Consider the following 16,114-nt stretch of genomic DNA (forward strand, 5'->3'; position numbering starts at 1 on the left):
CGGAGTTTGGCCCGAACCCAGAGTACTCCCCCCGTTGTAAGTGTATTTAGGACTAGAAGTAAGGAGATGGGTGGTGGAGGGATGCTGTTAAACTGTCAATGAATGGAGGTAAGTTTGCTGTGTATATATACACCTGACTTGATTGAGTTGATTAGCAGAGTGTGCTCCACTCGTGTCTAATTAGGTTTGATTATCTGAGTGTGCTCCACATGTTTAATTAGGTTTAATTATCTGAATGTACTCCTCCCGAAGTTTGTTAATAAAACATTAGTGTTAGTATTAGTATTAATATTTCATTTGAATGTATCTAAATTCTACTTTACGACAGTAATGTAACAGCCGCCCCACCACCAAAACAGTGGTAGGGGAAGCACTGATAAAACAGTCCACAGTGTCAAAACTACCTGGGTACTAAATTAAAAACATTTTTAGAGTACAGGGGCCTGTTTCAGAAAGGAGGTTAAGTGAAAACTCTGAGTATGTTAACCCTGAAATGAGGGAAACTCTGGGTTTTCTGTTTCAGAATGGGAGGTAAGTCAAACCTGAGAAAGCAGGGTAAGTCAAGCCCGTTTCTGAAAGAGAGGTAACTTATACTCAGAGTCAGTTACCATGGTAACTTACTCTGTGAACCTAAACTGGTCGGGAGCAGGTTTACTTCCGTAAACCCAGAGTTTATTTCGGTCTCCTCCCCTTTTTTAAAGAGGAAGCAGTGTTTAAACACCTCATTCATTCTTTCGGAATTTATTTATTCATTGCTGTTTTTCCCCCTTTTTAAGATGAAGTCTATATAACTTCTTAACTAGCAACTGAAAATACAGTAGATTAGAGTTACATCATGTAGTTCTAAACAAATTCTACAGAATTAAACTGTGGCATTCACTGAAAATCACTGAACTGTGTTCATCTGTGCACCAGAAGTTGATGGACCTTCCTCCTGCTGTTCTTCCACACTCTGGGGACGGGGGAGAGATAAGAATATCCGTTTATACTTCGATATAAACTTAGATTTTATAGGCTACTCCACATAAATAATGTGAAGAAATGTGAATGTGTAGATTGTTTGATGTGTAAACACATAATATTATTTCCTCTGTAGGCCTTTCTGTGGCAGCAGAAACTGTTTCTTCATCCCCATCGTCCTGTGAAGATGAGCATTTGGTTGAGCACATTTTGTAATTCTATTTGTCATAATTTCTGGAGTATTGAGTAGGTTACTTACAACTGTCTGGGGTTCTGTTGGGACAGGAGGCTCCAAAAGACAGATATTACCATCAGAATCTGTTGGGAGCAACAAAAAACCCAGCCCAAAGTAAAATATATGGAAATATCAAAAACAGCCTATATAAAAAATAACACATATGTAGACCTCTTACATTTTATGAAGGCACTTGAATCTTCGGGAGTGACTGGCTCTGATGAAGTCCCTCCAGGAATGCCCTCAGCCATTGGCCTTCCAGCATTCAGGCTCAGGGCCATGTCCATCTCCTCTGCATCTCCATCTCCATCTCCTCTGCATCTCCATCTCCTCTGTATCTCCATCTCCTCTGCATCTCCATCACCATCTCCTCTGCATCTCCATCTCCTCTGTATCTCCATCTCCTCTGCATCTCCATCTCCTCTCCATCTCCTCTGCATCTCCATCTCCTTCTCCTCTGCATCTCCATCACCATCTCCTCTGCATCTTCATCTCCTCTGTATTTCCATCTCCATCTCCTCTGCATCTCCATCTCCATCTCCTCTGCATCTCCATCACCATCTCCTCTGCATCTCCATCTCCTCTGCATCTCCATCTCCATCTCCTCTGCATCTCCATCACCATCTCCTCTGCATCTCCATCACCATCTCCTCTGCATCTCCATCTCCTCTGCATCTCCATCACCATCTCCACTGCATCTTCATCTCCTCTGTATCTCCATCTCCTCTGCATCTCCATCACCATCTCCTCTGCATCTCCATCTCCTCTGCATCTTCATCTGCATCTTCATCTCCATCTCCTCTGCATCTTCATCTTCATCTTCATCTCCTCTGTATCTCCATCTCCTCTGCATCTTCATCTCCATCTCCTCTGCATCTTCATCTCCATCTCCTCTGTATCTCCATCTCCTCTTCATCTCCATCTCCTCTGCATCTCCATCTCCTCTGCATCTTCATCTCCATCTCCTCTGTATCTCCATCTCCATCTCCTCTGCATCTCCTTCTCCTCTGCATCTCCATCTCCTCTGCATCTTCATCTCAATCTCCTCTGCATATCCATCTCCTCTGCATCTTCATCTCCATCTCCTCTGCATCTTCATCTCCATCTCCTCTGTATCTCCATCTCCTCTGCATCTTCATCTCCATCTCCTCTGTATCTCCATCTCCTCTACATCTTCATCTCCATCTCCTCTGCATCTTCATCTCCTCTGTATCTCCATCTCCTCTGCATCTTCATCTCCATCTCCTCTGCATCTTCATCTCCATCTCCTCTGCATCTTCATCTCCATCTCCTCTGTATCTCCATCTCCTCTGCATCTTCATCTCCATCCCCTCTGTATCTCAATCTCCTCTGTATCTCCATCTCCTCTGCATCTTCATCTCCATCTCCTCTGCATCTTCATCTTTATCTCCATCTCCTCTGCATCTTCATCTCCATCTCCTCTGTATCTCCATCTCCTCTGCATCTTCATCTCCAGCTCCTCTGTATCTCCATCTCCTCTGCATCTGAATCTCCAACTCCTCTGCATCTTCATCTCCATCTCCTCTGCATCTGCATCTCCATCTCCTCTGCATCTTCATCTCCATCTCCTCTGCATCTCCATCTCCTCTGCATCTCCATCTCCTCTGCATCTCCATCTCCATCTCCTCTGTATCTCCATCTCCTCTGCATCTTCATCTCCATCTCCTCTGCATCTTCATCTCCATCTCCTCTGTATCTCCATCTCCTCTGCATCTTCATCTCCATCTCCTCTGTATCTCCATCTCCTCTACATCTTCATCTCCATCTCCTCTGCATCTTCATCTCCTCTGTATCTCCATCTCCTCTGCATCTTCATCTCCATCTCCTCTGCATCTTCATCTCCATCTCCTCTGCATCTTCATCTCCATCTCCTCTGCATCTTCATCTCCTCTGTATCTCCATCTCCTCTGCATCTTCATCTCCATCTCCTCTGCATCTTCATCTCCATCTCCTCTGTATCTCCATCTCCTTTGCATCTTCATCTCCATCTCCTCTGCATCTTCATCTCCATCTCCTCTGCATCTTCATCTCCATCTCCTCTGTATCTCCATCTCCTCTGCATCTTCATCTCCATCTCCTCTGCATCTCCATCTCCTCTGCATCTTCATCTCCATCTCCTCTGTATCTCCATTTCCTCTGCTTCTTCATCTCCTCTGTATCTCCATCTCCTCTGCATCTTCATCTCCATCTCCTCTGCATCTTCATCTCTATCTCCTCTGCATCTTCATCTCCATCTCCTCTGCATCATTATCTCCATCTCCTCTGCATCTGAATCCCCATCTCCTCTGCATCTCCATCTCCTCTGCATCTTCATCTCCACCTTCTCTGTATCTCCATCTCCTCTGCATCTTCATCTCCATCTCCTCTGCATCTCCATCTCCTCTGCGTCTTCATCTCCATCTACTCTGTATCTCCATCTCCATCTCCTCTGCATCTTCATCTCCTCTGCATCTTCATCTCCATCTCCTCTGCATCTTCATCCTCATCTCCTCTGCATCTTCATCTCCATCTCCTCTGCATCTCCATCTCCATCTCCTCTGTATCTCCATTTCCTCTGCTTCTTCATCTCCATCTCATCTGTATCTCCATCTCCTCTGCATCTTCATCTCCATCTCCTCTGTACCTCCATCTTCTCTGCATCTTCATCTCCATCTCCTCTGCATCTTCATCTCCATCTCCTCTGCATCTTTATCTCCATCTCCTCTGGATCTTCATCTCCATCTCCTCTGTATCTCCATCTCCTCTTCATCTCCATCTCCTCTGCATCTCCATCTCCTCTGCATCTTCATCTCCATCTCCTCTGTATCTCCATCTCCTCTGCATCTTCATCTCCATCTCCTCTGTATATCCATCTCCTCTGCATCTTCATCTCCATCTCCTCTGTTTCTCCATCTCCATCTCCTCTGCATCTTCATCTCCATCTCCTCTGCATCTTCATCTCCATCTCCTCTGCATCTTTATCTCCATCTCCTCTGCATCTGAATCTCCAACTCCTCTGCATCTTCATCTCCATCTCCTCTGCATCTGCATCTCCATCTCCTCTGCATCTTCATCTCCATCTCCTCTGCATCTCCATCTCCTCTGCATCTCCATCTCCTCTGCATCTTCATCTCCATCTCCTCTGTATCTCCATCTCCTCTGCATCTTCATCTCCATCTCCTCTGTATCTCCATCTCCTCTGCATCTTCATCTCCATCTCCTCTGCATCTTCATCTCCATCTCGTCTGCATCTCCATCTCCTCTGCATCTTCATCTCCAACTCCTCTGCATCTCCAACTCCTCTGCATCTCCAACTCCTCTTCATCTCCATCTCCTCTGCATCTTCATCTCCATCTCCTCTGCATCTCCATCTCCATCTCCTCTGCATCTTCATCTCTATCTCATCTGCATCTCCATCTCCTCTGCATCTCCATCTCCTCTGCATCTCCATCTCCTCTGCCTCTTCATCTCCATCTCCTCTGTATCTCCATATCCTCTGCATCTTCATCTCCATCTCCTCTGTATCTCCATCTCCTCTGCATCTCCATCTCCATATCCTCTGCATCTCCATCTCCATCTCCTCTGTATCTCCATCTCCTCTGCATCTCCATCTCCATCTCCTCTGTATCTCCATCTCCATCTCCTCTGTATCTCCATCTCCTCTGTATCTCCATATCCTCTGCATCTTCATCTCCATCTCCTCTGTATCTCCATCTCCATCTCCTATGCATCTCCATCTCCATATCCTCTGCATCTCCATCACCATCTCCTCTGTATCTCCATCTCCTCTGCATCTCCATCTCCATCAGTTGCATGAATTATTCTTGAATTGACCAAAGTGTGTAGAGAGAGGTTACATTAAAAATATACCCTTTAAAAATGTTATGTTAAATCCACTATTGTTTTATACAGAATTGTTCTATAGTCTATGCAGTATTTAATGCAATGACATAATATTTTACTTTATATTACAGAAGAATTAAGAGTAATCCCTTTAATTAAATTACAGTTTTTAGATTACTTGCTAATTACACCCAACACTGTATAACAGTAATTAAAATGTAAACTTACGCATTGACTCGAGCAACTATTTCCCAAACTAACTCTCTCGATCGCCGCTGCTGCCCTGTTGCTTATAAAAAAATGTTTGCATACTGCTGGTGAGAAATATGCAGACCTCTTTTTGTCTGGCACTGTTACCATGGTGACTCATAATATCTGCGCTCCATTGATAATAACTTTTTATAGTTGTGGTGAACGCGCTTAACTCAGAGTCAGTCAACTTAGAGTTGATTGAACTTACTCATTTCAGCTGTTCTGAAACCGAAAACTCAGAGTTTCCCATCTCAGGGTAAGTGGTTGAACCTCCTTATTGAAACAGGCCCCAGCAGTGCAGATCATAGACAAGTTTTGGTTCTGTATCACTCTGTTCTTTTTGTTTTCTTTTTCTGTTTAGAAGATAACAGGCTTGTCTTCTGAAGAGGGTTGTCTGGTCTAACTCATCATTCTTAGGGCGCTTTCACACTTGGTTCGATTGCCTTTTCAGAACCCGAGTTCGATTGCTCCCTCCTCCCCCTGCCCCTGATGGACTGTGTTCACATTATATTATTTGTATCTGAACCGTGGTACGCAGAAATCATCCCTCTGCTTGTAGTGTGTCAATCCCGCTTTTCGTCAAGGGAAGTGTGTAGACACACACACGCATCAATAGCGGTTCACTTCCGCGATTTGGTACTATTGCGTTCATATCAGCAGGGAACCGTACTTGAGTTCACATGAACCATACCCCAGACCCCCCATTTTAAGCGGACTCGAGTACGATTTGCAGGTGCGCACCCGAGTTTAGAAGACAGCGTTCACATCATTCAAACGAACCGAACTCTGACATCATTCGTACCCGGGTGTGCACCAAAAGTGCTAGTGTGAAAGCGCCCTTAGAGAGGCTGGTGCACGTAAATGGACTGCATTTATGTAGCGCTTTCACAGACCCAATGGCCACCAAAGCGCTTTACATATTTGCCTCACATTCACCCATTCACTCACTCATTCATACACTGACTGCGGTGTCAGCCATGCAAGGCTGCCATCCAGCTCGTCGGGAGCAGCAGGGGTTAGGTGTCTTGCTCATGGACACCTCGACACTTGGTCAGGTGGAACCGGGGATCGAACCACCTACATGAACCACTGAGCCACTGCCGCCCACAATGCACTGTACGTCTACAACGTAGAATGTCATTCCATCTTTGCATTTGTGGAGATACCAGTGTCACAAGTATTGAGAGAGAGATACCAGTGTCACAAGTATTGAGAGAGAGAAGGCAAGAGCAGGTGAAACAATGTTTATTAACAAATAAACAGAGCAGGTCAGATCTACACCAAAGTTCACAACACAGGACGGGGAAATGACGCAGGAACTGGACGGGCAACCGGGTGATGATGGATGACTGGTGGTGATAATCCTTAGTGGTGGTGGACTGCTGAGTGGTCACAGACAACGACACGATACATCCAACCGGAAACAGAGAACATGGGACGGCCCAACAGAACAGGAAACCAACCAGGAAACATACCACAACGATCTGACAAAGACAAGACAAAAACAGTGAGTATATATAGGCACCGCTGATCAGCTGCAGATGGCGCAGATGATGAGATGCAGCTGACAAGGCTGATCAGCGGTAGTGATTGGTGACCACGCCCATACACACACACAATAACAAAGTCAGGAGACAAGGAGGGTCCAGTGAAGATACGAACCGTGACAACCAGAGCTCTCCCTAGCTCTTCCAAAAAGAGCCAAATTCTGAAACTTTCCTGCATTCCAGGCAGGATTAATTTACGTCCACTGGACAAAAAAATTCAGGACAGACACATCCAGCATATTTGAGAAGAAAACCATGGGCCAACGGTTAGTGGTGGGCAGATCGAGGCTTCGTAAAACATTGAAACAGTTGAAGCAAATGTGCCATATTGTGTCGAGGCTTCGAAACAATCCGCCACCCGTCTCAACGTCGACACCGAGGGGTCACTTGCAGGTGTTGATCTAAAAACAACCTTGACAATGAGCCATTAAAAAATTTGTTATTTTATTATTGTATTTTTCTAATATGTGAAGCTTGTAACCTGTAGGCTCCTCCCTGTGCATAATGTTATTTTGGTCATGAAAAATTAATATTAATAAAACAAATCAAGCCACAATGTCTCACTTTTTTATAGATTTTTATTCAAAAATATTAATTTCTCTGCTGTCGAAGGACTTAGCCTACTTCTTTTTTTACAGATAATTTCTCCAGCCTTTGAAAAAATCCACTCACAAGAGACACTTGTTGCTGGCACGCAAAGATATTTTTTAGCAAGGACTTAGAAATGAGGAAAGATTACCGCTCTCTCGTTCCAGTAAGTTATAGGGGATCATGAGTTCTGGGCAAAAATACCCCAAACACGAGAAGGAAGCCGAGGCTTATCAATGGCAGAAACAACTAGCTTAATGAGCACAAGGCTCCTGTACCACCCTGTACACCGATCTCACCACGACACACGCACACCAATAAGGTCAAGCACAGCACTCTGTGACAGAATCCCACCACCGCACACGAGGGCCTATGAGTGGCCTGCCCTAAAGCCTCGGCTCCTGTAACAAAAACACAATTAACAGTATAATTTCCAAATAATAAGATAACAATTGACATTGAAATCAAGTTACAAAAGAAAGAAAACAAATAAATAAAAAAAACAGTTATTTACAGACTAAAGGTTCATGCATCAAACCACGCTGAGGTTAAGAATTTGGGCACCGAAACTGGGTGGATATTCACTCCACTGTCATGCTTCACCAGCAACCCGGCGATCACATAAAAAAATGCTGGAAAGCAGATGTTACGATACACTTAAAACGAGCACCCACGCGAGTTTGATACATGGGTAGACAAACAAACGAGATAAAGCAATAACACTGAAAAATAAAGTAAAATGTACAAAAGCAAAATACACAAACACATGAACCGAGCGCACACGCGCTCATCAGCGAGTTGTCCAAACGAAACCAAGGTAGACAAAGCAGCAGCTTCAACTAGTATTGCCCCGCAGGCCTCATTGACCACACTCGTCTCCGCGAACAGATTATTCCTTTACTTCAAAGCGGGTCGCAAATCGGAGTCACACACACGGACGAAGGTGTCGCCATAACAACGGCTTGGGAAGGCAGGAGGGGCATATGAATAGCCACCGCCAACAACCCCCAGCAACGAACCAACAGCCATAGCTCAGGCAGACGAGATGAAAACAAACCGGAATGGGCGGTCCCTGGCAATGATGCACAGGCGGTGACCCACACCCCCACAAACGTGCATTCGGTTCCTTTTAGACGCTGCCTCGCAGAATATGATTGGACAGTACATTACCCGCGAACATTGAATTAAAAATACGTCCCACTACATATGCATCTATTAATGTGTCACTATATGTATACTTTGTCTGTCTCTAGCCTATCAGTCAATGTGTAAATTTAAATGTAAGCCTAAATATAACTAAACAAATCGCACTATAAATGTCACTATATCACCAAAAATCCGCTATCTCAAAATCAAACTCCTCTCACAAAAACCCATGAGGTCAAGATGCGTTGACTTCACTTTTATACAGATGTGCGATTGTGTGGTCTGTTCTGTTCTCGACCCTGTCAATCAAACGCTGATTCGGCGGACCATGCCACCTGTCGAAACACTTGTGAAACACTCCGAAGCTTCATTTAGCCGTAGTCACATGACATGGGTGTTTTGAATCACGCTTCGGATCAGTGTTTCGAAACATCCACGCTTCGGGATCTCGAAAAGCTTTGGAACGTCAGTTTCGCGTCAGCCATCCCTACCAACGGTTGGATTTCTGTTTACTGGTGTAAGCAGTAACCATCTTGAATAAGACTCACAGAATAAGACAAAATATTTAAACTGTCTCAACTGATCAAAGTATTTTCATTTAGCCGATGCTTTTATCTAAAGTGACTTACTAATTAAAAATGATAAGCAATTTGTCATAGGAAAATGTGTAAATAATGCAAAAAAATACAAAGTAACAAAATACCTGGTCAAGGCGGTCAACTCCTCCTTTGGTCTTGTTGTTATACAAGATTATATTTGGCTTCTTGTCTTCTCATGTGCTTGCTGCGGCATCCTGGTGAATTGTGCTCATCAAGAGCAAATTTTTGTTTTTTTATTTTGGGCAGTAAGACCTAAGAGTATGTGTCCCTATAAAAGCAAACATTGATGAAAATTTCTCTCTGCACCTTATTGTCACCAATGCAGATGGGAGCTCTGGCTTGTTTTTTTCTCACCGTTCCAAATATGGTCAGTTTTCTCTTGAGAAGATCTAGCACAAAAAACCTCCCTGTGTCCGCATTCAACAAGCTGGTTGAGGTCTCATCGTGGGGATTTACTCCTGCCAGCAGGAGCAGACCAATGAATCTCGTTTGTCCAAGGGTCATTTTGATCATGCGATCGGCAGGTGCTCCCCTTGTGACCGAGGAGGTGTAGCTGCAGTCCCCATAATTTAAAAAAAATTTGATTAGTAAGTGACTTCAGCAGGATCCTCTTCCTCAGAGGATAATGCAGAGTTTGAGAAGGACTATGAAGTCAATGATGGGGAAGACACTGTTTCAGAGATTGAAGGACTCCTCTGAATCCCTAGCCTGGCATACCAGACCCACATCAAGATGTTAGGTCTGGGAACTCTGCATTGGCATGCTTCAATCCGAGGTGCGGGATAAACGGTTGTCTTTCAAATTCCCTCTGCACACAATAGGATAGCGCTACAACCAACCAGAGCAACGAAGAAGGTGATGTAGTCAGAGCGAGCGACATAGTCAGAGCAAAGCCGTTCTTTGTTCGTTTCAAAGAAAAGTTTAACTTCAAATCCTCCAGAGTCGCGGCCAAAGCCGAATCGAAAGACCGCTGTTCGCCAGCAGCAGCAGCCATTCTTTGTTTTCAAGTAGCAGTGAACCATCGCAACTCTGTCGTCATTATGTTAAGCCCGCCTGCCGACTCTATACACGATCTGATTGGCCTGACCAGTTTTTGTTTTTTTCAGCTAGAAAGTCAACGGAGAGTTGCTAGACCACACTGGCTGCAAAATAATTTTTGCTGCCGTTAGGGTGCGTCTAGATTTCTAGGCTACTGAATCCCAGTCTGGCAGGTCTCCTTCATCCTCACTGGATTCAAAGTAAAAGATCCTGGGTCTCTGTAGCTCTAAACATCTTTGCCATTGTGCCTCTCCAGAATCAACTGAAACAGTTACTTGGTTGCCTGACTCACTGTGGGCTGTGGAAACTTACAGGACAGCGCCCTTCACTAGCGGAGCTTGTACTTCGGCTCAGAGGACATGAGTTTTGACTTCCATGACTGAAGTGTGAATCATACCCTTGAAGCGGGGGGCCTATGAGTGAACTGAAGCAAGTAATCCCGTTTAATTATTTCTAAAACCCAATGCGAGATGGCAGGAATGGCTTCCCAAGCCTGGCTCCAGGTGGCGAGGGGTTGAAGAGTTGCAGGTGAAGAGGAATGCTTTTTTGAAGGTGTTTGTTTTTTATTTTGATTGTTATAACAGTAGAAGGGAGTGAGGGCACATTCTACTGGTGGGGCAGACTCAGTATTTACAACAAACACAGCCTCAGGAAAGTGAGCACATGGTCGCTTTAGGGGTGGTCTGGCCTCGGTGGGAGGCTGCTTCCTTTTTGAGCCTGAAACATCAGTGGTCTTTGGGGTCCAGCACACCAGGGTGGAGTAGATGGTGGTACCGTCCATGGAGGAGTGGCCGGTGGAAAGGCACTCGAGAACCACCAATCTGGCCATGGCACGACCAATCACTTGGGCCATATACTCAGTGGCACACAGGGCGAGGTCGGTCATGCTGTGCAGCTCGTTGAAAGACACCAGGTCAGCACCGGTTTAATCCATGATGTGGGATCTTGGCCTGGAAGACTTAAATGACCGCCATAGTATGAAGGGCGGATCTAGCTTGACCATTCGCAGCATACGCTCTGACCGTGAGGGTAAATGTAGTCCTGCACGGCTTACCCATTATTTATACTGCACACGTCTGCAGCGCACTATGGCTCCAATGCAGCCACCGGAGCTGATTGTGGCCATTCTAGTCAATGCTTGTGTTTATACCAGCCGTGCCACGTTTCTGCAAGATCTACCTAAGTTTACCCTCAGTAACTTGCACCGGATTACCAACTCCTTTTCATCTGTTCCCAGGAGTCAGAGAGAGAAGGGGTTCAAAATGTACATTTCACAATCGATCGACAACTATGAAGGGACTTTTTTTTTTACTGCGTCATATCTTCACGGTGACAGCAGAGTTAGTAGACTACCGCTGATTAGAACTAGGACGGGCTAGCAGTAGCTTGATGTTAAGTTCCCTCAGCTAACAAAATCATCTATGGGAATTACAGGTTCATGATTATAGTAGATAGTTTTACCCTGTGACTTTCTGATTGAAAGTCAATCCGTTCACAAGATCCTAACGTAATAAATTTTCCCGCTTAATTGGAATAGCGTATCAAATAGATGTGTACATACACACACTACCTCTATAAATCGGGTTAAGAAATGGATGTTTGATCGGACCCCATCATAATTGGGTTAAAAGTGAAAAGGTGTCATGTAAATGGGGCTATTCTGTAAAAAAAAACGTTAACTCTCGTCTGCATTAAAAAGCCATTTTGCCTGTGATGTGCATAGCTGTAATCGGCTATACTTTAACACCATGTTGGAGCAAATCTTGCCATTTCACTTTTGAACGATTGTACCATGCAATTATTGCTAAATGATCTTGATGGGTCACTTAAATGATAATCAATGTGATGTTATCCCTAACTCAGTGTCAAAAAAAGTCAGGCACAGGGAGAGTCAGTGTGGGAGCTATGTGCCACAGGTCCTGAAGAAAAAGGAGAGACCTCACAACTTGAGAGTAGTATATTGTTCAGATTACATTATGCTGCATTGGCTAGGATTAAGGTTTGTTAGGTTATGCGTGAGTAGTATCCTTTTCTTCTGTTTTCTTCCTAGATTGTCCTCAAAGACTCCTCCCCAGTGCAGCTGTATGAGACTGTGTACTTGTGTGCTGCTGGCAAGGCACTTTGCAACCATACCGTGGCTCTCCTTTTTCAGACGTCGACCCTGAGCTCCACCTCCTTGCTGTACTCCCAGTCCTTAGCTGCACCGAGACAGAGCAACGCTGGCACAAGCCAAGGACTATGGTAAGTTTCAGAGCATTATTATTATCAGTAGCCACATGTGCCGGGTGTAGTTTATCTGTGCATAAAAGACAACATTTTTCACATGTTATGTTTAACCTCCTCTGAGATACCATTTCTTTTTACTTTTATCATTGATTAATACGGTGTAAATAAAGGCTGGGTCAGTGATATTGTGCTGTCTACCAAGCCCAAACAAAGGACAGTTGCCAGTGGTGTCATGTAGGTTATGTCTTGTTAATTTAAAAAATAATCATGAAAAGGTTATCTGTCACACAGATATGTATAGGTACATGTTTACTAATTTGAATTGTGATATAAAATTCTACATAGGAGCACTCTTTACAAGGTGTTTCGGGGTGATATGCCTGATCCTGATGTTTTGAAAGTGACAGATGCATATGAAGGCTTTTCACCTGACATAGCACCCCTTATTACCACCATGTCCATCAGTGCTGATGCCCCGCTGGCCGAGTCAGCTTTGGGCAAAGTTCAGGAGGGCAGCCCGATCTCTTACCAGCAGCCACTGCCAGTCAGTCGCATCATATTACTCCACACTGGAGCTCCTCCATCCCCATCTCTGCCCTTGGGTGGCTACAGATTGGAGCCCACTTGTTGCCAGTTTGAGTGCAGTCTCCACAAGCAATTGCATCTGCTATCTCTACAGACCAACTTGGAAATGGCAAGGGGCATAGAAGTGGCAACAAGGGACCAGAGTATGTCTGTGGATAGGCATCGGGTCAGAAAGACGAGATTAACATCTTCTCACTTTAGCGGGGTTTGTCATGTTCGTGGTCAAGACATCAGCAGAACATCTCGCTAAAAGACTGTTCAGGGGTGTGGCCCAAACATTGGTCATGAAAAGAGGTCTGGCATTGGAGCCACAGTCCATTCAAGAGTACTGTAAAGTGAAGAACAACAGCTACTGGCCTTGTGGCTTCATCACACCCTGATGCCCCCTGGTTAGGATCTTCTTTCTGATGGTGTTGTTTTTGACCCCACAGACAACCCACCCTTTGGCCCGTTGGAGGTACAATGCCCCAATTGTCAAGAGTTATGTTGATCACTGTTGGGTTGCCCATGCCTTGACAAGGACAACCACTACAAAATAATAAAATAACAAATTATACAGACACTTCATATTTAATGTTTTGTAGATTTAACAGATTACTTCGTCATGAAAACATTTGCGATTTGTTCATACAAGTTGTCATTAATAATATTTGTGTTTTCGTTGTATTTTTACACTTTTGAGCGGCAGGATTCGTCAGCGCGCAGTGATTCAAGCGCTTCGAATCAGTGAGTCATTTGGCAAAGCATTAGATTCAATTGACTTCATTTCTCCATCACCACTTTCCAAAACCGGAATTCTTTACAATAAACTAATAAACGATAGTGCGCGAAATGAGACGTGCAACTTTTCTGTTACTCACATTTGAATACGTTTCACTCACACAAAAACGCAATATTGTTAGCGTATTCAAAAATATGTTTAACAATAGATGGTCACATACCTCTTGCAAAAAATATCAAATCGATGTATATCGATCTAAACACTTTAAATGCGTAAAATCACCAACCTTTCTTCAGTCTAATCATAACAGTTGCAGGAGCACGGCGCAGCTTTATGACATCATATATTTAGACCAAAATAAAAGTCCTGTTCAATCTGCTGTCCAATATCCAGTCCATAGAAATATATATAATAGATGTCATGGGAATTCTTGGTGAAATATGTATATTAATACATGCTGTCCAATTATGTGATAAAAAGATTAAGAACTACTAATAACTTTAAGAATAATGATTAAGAATATGAGTTCTTAAAGCACAGTTCATATATGTCAGCATTGAAATGCATTTATCTTCCCCAAGAATTAGTAGAAGATAACAAACCAAAAAAAGCAATAAAAATGTTAAGGTTAATGTTAATGCTAAAAAAGTATTGACAAAAATGCATTATCCTGCATGTCACCTGGTCGTTGTGGTTCCCTGTGTTTGTCTTTTCAGGTGTTTTATAATAAAAAAAAAATTTGATTACAACATTATTATCTGTGTCTGTGTCAGATGTCCATCCTGTTAAGCATTTACAATGATATCATAAAGTCAGTAATAAATAAATTGTAAATTAAAATGTATTGAAGTGTCAATACTTTTTTTTTTTAAAGAGTTATCTTTAAAAACAGTAAGTAGAATTCATACATATTTAAGTGGTATTTTGCCTTAATAAAGATTTAATTAGATTGATACAATATTATAATCAATGAAGTATAATAAACTGTATCATAAACTAATATTTGTATTATAATTACAGGCAAGGCAAGTTTATTTATATAGCACATTTCATACACAATGGTAATTCAAAGTGCTTTACATAGAATGAATTAAAATAATCAAAATACATAAGAAACAGTTTAGAATAAAAAGGAAATAAAATACAGTGCAATCAGTCCGACAAACAGTGGTACAGTGAGTTTGGGTTTGACTGTGACTGTAGGAGCACATCTGATCTCTCCTGGAAGAGTTCCAGCATAATAACTGAAAGCGGACTCGCCACGCTTTGAGTGAACCGTTGGTATGCCTAGAAGATGTGATCCTAATGATCTTAGAGATCTGTTGCGTTTATATTCAGTGAGCATATCTGCAATGTATTGAGGTCCTAAGTCACTGAATGATTTATATACCAGTAATAATACTTTAAAATCAATCCTAAATGTGTAAAGATGTGAGGACTGGTGTGATGTGTTCATATTTTCTGGTTCTGCTCAGAATCCTAGCAGCAGCGTTCTGTATGAGCTGCAACTGTCAAGTCAAGTCAAGTCAAGTCAAGTCAAATATATTTATATAGCGCTTTTCACAATACAGATTGTATCAAAGCTGCTTCACAGTATCAATCAAAACAACTTAACAATGTTTGTTTATTACTGGAAAAAAAGACATCCAAGTTTGGTAGAGCTGATCAATGGTATGATTGGTTAATTAATTTGAATATCCCCAACTGAGCAAGCCAAAGGCAACAGTGGCAAGGAACCGAAAAACTCCATCCAGTGACCTAATGGTGTCCTAACACCCCATCAAATGACCCAATGGAGAGAAAAAAACCTTGGGAGAACCCAGGCTCAGTCGGGGGCCAGTTCTCCTCTGGCGTTTATGAACTAGAGGCCGCATTTACAGTAACTGTAAGATAAAAAATTAAATGAATGCCTGGCTAAATAGATGCGTCTTCAGTCTAGTTTTAAACTGGGAGAGAGAGTCTGAGCTACGAACAATATCAGGAAGGCTATTCCAGAGCTTCGGAGCTAAATGTGAAAATGCTCTTCCTCCTTTGGTGGATCTGGATATCCGAGGAATGACCAGAAGCCTCGAATCTAGTGATCTTAAAGAGCGCGATGGATTGTAAGGCGATAGAAGATCCTTTAAATAGTCTGGAGCTAAACCATTTAGAGCTTTATAAGTCAAAAGCAATATCTTGTATTTAATACGGAACTTTATAGGTAACCAATGAAGTGATGATAGAATCGGTGTTATATGATCATATTTTCTTGATCTAGTAAGAACTCTAGCGGCTGCATTTTGGACTAACTGTAGCTTGTTTATTGAAGATGCAGGACAACCAGCTAATAAAGCATTACAGTAATCTAGTCTCGAGGTCATGAATGCATTAACTA

The 16,114-nt window shown here is 43.0% G+C and overlaps 2 protein-coding genes and 1 long non-coding RNA gene across 3 annotated transcripts in view; 2 read left to right on the plus strand and 1 right to left on the minus strand.

The window, feature by feature from the left end:
- Positions 1–16,114, plus strand: part of LOC143746919 (uncharacterized) — a 118,728-nt gene that overhangs the window by 25,124 nt on the left and 77,490 nt on the right. The gene's annotated exons all lie outside the window — the stretch shown is intronic.
- Positions 1–16,114, plus strand: part of LOC143746774 (uncharacterized) — a 78,885-nt gene that overhangs the window by 25,109 nt on the left and 37,662 nt on the right. The window lies entirely within an intron of this gene.
- Positions 1,053–1,447, minus strand: LOC143747116 (uncharacterized). Its single transcript, XR_013206672.1, has 3 exons — positions 1,374–1,447; positions 1,220–1,278; positions 1,053–1,139 (listed from the first exon to the last, which is right to left on the minus strand). It is a non-coding gene; the product is annotated as an uncharacterized LOC143747116 (long non-coding RNA).

This window comes from Siphateles boraxobius, unplaced genomic scaffold (genome assembly GCF_051911475.1).
Source record: "Siphateles boraxobius isolate OS27281-9 unplaced genomic scaffold, OSU_SipBor_1 100, whole genome shotgun sequence".
Lineage (NCBI taxonomy): Eukaryota > Metazoa > Chordata > Actinopteri > Cypriniformes > Leuciscidae > Siphateles > Siphateles boraxobius.